Source organism: Schistocerca piceifrons, unplaced genomic scaffold (assembly GCF_021461385.2).
Source record: "Schistocerca piceifrons isolate TAMUIC-IGC-003096 unplaced genomic scaffold, iqSchPice1.1 HiC_scaffold_951, whole genome shotgun sequence".
NCBI classification, from domain to species: Eukaryota; Metazoa; Arthropoda; class Insecta; order Orthoptera; family Acrididae; genus Schistocerca; species Schistocerca piceifrons.
This window is the reverse complement of record NW_025729225.1, coordinates 1-5,000: the sequence shown is the minus strand read 5'-3', so window position 1 is coordinate 5,000 and position 5,000 is coordinate 1. Positions and strand designations below refer to the sequence as shown.

The 5,000-nt window shown below is 55.0% G+C and overlaps 1 non-coding gene and 1 pseudogene across 1 annotated transcript; both read left to right on the top strand.

Annotated features, from left to right (window-relative positions):
* The first annotated feature begins 2,603 nt into the window (after positions 1-2,603).
* LOC124773280 lies at positions 2,604-4,515 on the top strand. Its single transcript, XR_007014574.1, has one exon. It is a non-coding gene; the product is annotated as a small subunit ribosomal RNA (ribosomal RNA).
* A 351-nt stretch (positions 4,516-4,866) lies between these two features.
* LOC124773328 lies at positions 4,867-5,000 on the top strand (annotated as a pseudogene; the record flags this gene model as incomplete).

Genomic DNA, 5,000 nt, shown 5'->3' with positions numbered 1-5,000 from the left:
TAACCTATGTTGTGCCTTAACCTAACCTATGTTGTGCCTTAACCTAACCCATGTTGTGCCTTAACCTAACCCATGTTGTGCCTTAACCTAACCCATGTTGTGCCTTAACCTAACCCATGTTGTGCCTTAACCTAACCCATGTTGTGCCTTAACCTAACCCATGTTGTGCCTTAACCTAACCCATGTTGTGCCTTAACCTAACCCATGTTGTGCCTTAACCTAACCCATGTTGTGCCTTAACCTAACCATGTTGTGCCTTAACCTAACCCATGTTGTGCCTTAACCTAACCCATGTTGTGCCTTAACCTAACCCATGTTGTGCCTTAACCTAACCCATGTTGGTGCCTTAACCTAACCCATGTTGTGCCTTAACCTAACCTATGTTGTGCCTTAACCTAACCTATGTTGTGCCTTAACCTAACCTATGTTGTGCCTTAACCTAACCCCATGTTGTGCCTTAACCTAACCCATGTTGTGCCTTAACCTAACCCATGTTGTGCCTTAACCTAACCCATGTTGTGCCTTAACCTAACCCATGTTGTGCCTTAACCTAACCCATGTTGTGCCTTAACCTAACCCATGTTGTGCCTTAACCTAACCCATGTTGTCCTTAACCTAACCATGTTGTGCCTTAACCTAACCCATGTTTGTGCCTTAACCTAACCCATGTCGTGCCCTTAACCTAACCCATGTCGTGCCTTAACCTAACCCACGTCGTGCCTTAACCTAACCCACGTCGTGCCTTAACCTAACCCACGTCGTGCCTTAACCTAACCCACGTTGTCGCCTAACGTAACCCACGTTGTCGCCTAAACCTGCTCTGTAATTGTTATACGACTCGTTCAATTAGTGTAGTGTTGCCCACCCGCAACCCTCGCAATATAGTTCGCTACTCGCACTCCCCGCTCCCCTGTGTATCGCTTCATGTTAAACACCTTGCAAGTCTTGCTCACTTTCCACATGCTCCTGCTGTACACTGTAATGTGGATGGCAGCAGGACGTACATGCCGCCCCTCCCCACGTCCCCACCTTGCCCCCTGCCTTCGCAAGCTGGTTGGTGAGAACTTTGCATGTTCAATGCCCTCCGCATGCGACGTACTCAGGCTACGTTGTGGTGCGGCCTGTGTCAACTGTCCGCTAATGTCGTACGCGTAAACCACAATCTGTACTGCACATTCGTCCTTATGTACTGAATGATACATCGTGGCACATGTGTGACCGTACAACGACTGCGCCCAAAAACGGCGGACCATACAGTGCAAATATTGTGCACGCAGCTACGTGTCGTCTCCCTATGAGAGCTGGATTGCAGTGTGGTACGCCATAGAGACGTGTGGGAGGAACGGACGCCGTGGATGGCGATCAGCATGAGCTGTCTGTTGATGTATTCGGACCTAGTCGTCTCTCCTCACACACCGTGATGGCATGGTGCACCGCGCTTTCCATATCTGCGACATGCTACAGAGGCCGGTTGACAGTCGTTCGAGCAATGGACATCGCATACGTACGGGGGCCACCTTCCACGTATTGTCTAGGCGTGCACATTTTGTTGCGTGTATGTGGGCAGACGTAGTGTGGCGTGACACCTGACACAGGCATGCAATAATCGTGGAAGTTGCAAATGGCGATGGACGCCTGCGTTTTCTGGTGAAGTTACGCAAATGAACAAATGGTAACCTGTTGTGGTGCGGTTGTTCTCGCTAGGGGTGAATCGGTGATGGCGACGATAGGTTGAGGTACTAACCGGTTGTTCCAGCGATACCCACCATGCCGACGAAACTGAACGGCATCTGGGTGTGAAGCGATACGCGGCGGTGGCTGGGTGGGACCGTCCCCGGCCGGTGAGGGGGCGCCTCCCGGCGTGCTGGCCGCGCGGTGCGTGGGCGCACGCGCTACAGCCGGCTGGTGGGGGCGGCCAGTGGCAGGCGCGCCGGCCGACGGACGCGGCAGGCGTCGCAGCTGCGCGCCGGCGCACCCTGCGCGCGGCGCCGTGCGGCCAAAGTAGGTCCTCGCGGGCCCGGTGCGAAGCGCGGTGGACATCTTCAGTGTGCTGGTCCGATTGAGGACTGTGTGCGTTGAGGATGCGCTTGCCGCCCGGCGCTCGGCGCCGCGACGCCGTCTGCTGCTCGGTCGCCCCAGCGGTTCTCGCTGGTGGTTTGTATCGCAGCTGTGCGGATGTGTTGGCGCGTGCGCTGTGCTGGGAGAGTTCGCTTCGGCACCCAAGTGGGGCTTTTGTCCTTCTGTGGCGCTGGCGTTGGAGCTGCCGGTCACCGTAGGTGGCGCGTGTTGTCTCCCGCCGGCAATGCCACGACAGCACGCTCCCGGGCCTCTGTCGGCAGCGGCAAGCTCAGTTGGGAGCACGGGTGGTCGCACCGAAAGCGTCTACTCGCCTAACTCCGGGCGATTGCGCCTCTCTCGAACCCGACCAAGTACTTGGGACGGCGCTGCGCGCCGCCGGGACCTGAGAGGGTTTCGAGGTGTATTGTGCAGGGGAGCTCAGCCTCCTCCTGTTTGCAGAATGATTGAGCGGACGCTTGCGTGTTCGCGCGGGCCCCCGGGACACACTCCCGGGCGGCCGGCTGCTCAGCTCTAGTTGACGCAGCTCCCTGGTTGATCCTGCCAGTAGTCATATGCTTGTCTCAAAGATTAAGCCATGCATGTCTCAGTACAAGCCGCATTAAGGTGAAACCGCGAATGGCTCATTAAATCAGTTATGGTTCCTTAGATCGTACCCACGTTACTTGGATAACTGTGGTAATTCTAGAGCTAATACATGCAAACAGAGTCCCGACCAGAGATGGAAGGGACGCTTTTATTAGATCAAAACCAATCGGTCGGCTCGTCCGGTCCGTTTGCCTTGGTGACTCTGAATAACTTTGGGCTGATCGCACGGTCCTCGTACCGGCGACGCATCTTTCAAATGTCTGCCTTATCAACTGTCGATGGTAGGTTCTGCGCCTACCATGGTTGTAACGGGTAACGGGGAATCAGGGTTCGATTCCGGAGAGGGAGCCTGAGAAACGGCTACCACATCCAAGGAAGGCAGCAGGCGCGCAAATTACCCACTCCCGGCACGGGGAGGTAGTGACGAAAAATAACGATACGGGACTCATCCGAGGCCCCGTAATCGGAATGAGTACACTTTAAATCCTTTAACGAGTATCTATTGGAGGGCAAGTCTGGTGCCAGCAGCCGCGGTAATTCCAGCTCCAATAGCGTATATTAAAGTTGTTGCGGTTAAAAGCTCGTAGTTGGATTTGTGTCCCACGCTGTTGGTTCACCGCCCGTCGGTGTTTAACTGGCATGTATCGTGGGACGTCCTGCCGGTGGGGCGAGCCGAAGGCGTGCGACCCGCCCCGTGCGTGCTCGTGCGTCCCGAGGCGGACCCCGTTGAAATCCTACCAGGGTGCTCTTTATTGAGTGTCTCGGTGGGCCGGCACGTTTACTTGAACAAATTAGAGTGCTTAAAGCAGGCAAGCCCGCCTGAATACTGTGTGCATGGAATAATGGAATAGGACCTCGGTTCTATTTTGTTGGTTTTCGGAACCCGAGGTAATGATTAATAGGGGACAGGCGGGGCATTCGTATTGCGACGTTAGAGGTGAAATTCTTGGATCGTCGCAAGACGAACAGAAGCGAAAGCATTTGCCAAGTATGTTTTCATTAATCAAGAACGAAAGTTAGAGGTTCGAAGGCGATCAGATACCGCCCTAGTTCTAACCATAAACGATGCCAGCCAGCGATCCGCCGCAGTTCCTCCGATGACTCGGCGGGCAGCCTCCGGGAAACCAAAGCTTTTGGGTTCCGGGGGAAGTATGGTTGCAAAGCTGAAACTTAAAGGAATTGACGGAAGGGCACCACCAGGAGTGGAGCCTGCGGCTTAATTTGACTCAACACGGAAACCTCACCAGGCCCGGACACCGAAGGATTGACAGATTGATAGCTCTTTCTTGATTCGGTGGGTGGTGGTGCATGGCCGTTCTTAGTTGGTGGAGCGATTTGTCTGGTTAATTCCGATAACGAACGAGACTCTAGCCTGCTAACTAGTCGCGTGACATCCTTCGTGCTGTCAGCGATTACTTTTCTTCTTAGAGGGACAGGCGGCTTCTAGTCCGCACGAGATTGAGCAATAACAGGTCTGTGATGCCCTTAGATGTTCTGGGCCGCACGCGCGCTACACTGAAGGAATCAGCGTGTCTTCCCTAGGCCGAAAGGTCGGGGTAACCCGCTGAACCTCCTTCGTGCTAGGGATTGGGGCTTGCAATTGTTTCCCCATGAACGAGGAATTCCCAGTAAGCGCGAGTCATAAGCTCGCGTTGATTACGTCCCCTGCCCTTTGTACACACCGCCCGTCGCTACTACCGATTGAATGATTTAGTGAGGTCTTCGGACTGGTACGCGGCATTGACCTCTGTCGTTGCCGATGCTACCGGAAAGATGACCAAACTTGATCATTTAGAGGAAGTAAAAGTCGTAACAAGGTTTCCCGTAGGTGAACCTGCGGAAGGATCATTACCGACTAGACTGCATGTCTTCGATGTGCGTGTCGTGTCGCGCAACACGCTACCTGTACGGCTCGCCGTAGCCGTGCGCCGCGTGCGGAACCACGCGTGCCTCTCAAAACTAGCGGCAATGTTGTGTGGTACGAGCGCTGAAGCGCTGGAGCGGCTGGCCTGCGGCACCTGGCGCCTGGCGCCGGTTTTGAATGACTTCGCCCGAGTGCCTGTCCGCTCCGGTGTGGAGCCGTACGACGCCCCGTCGGCCGTGAGGCCGTTGGACACAGAACGCTGGAACAGGGGCCGCCACACGCCTCACTCCCGCCTATGCGACCGTCCTCGAAAGAGACGGCGGAAACTGAGAAAAGATCACCCAGGACGGTGGATCACTCGGCTCGTGGGTCGATGAAGAACGCAGCAAATTGCGCGTCGACATGTGAACTGCAGGGACACATGAACATCGACGTTTCGAACGCACATTGCGGTCCATGGATTTCCGTTCCC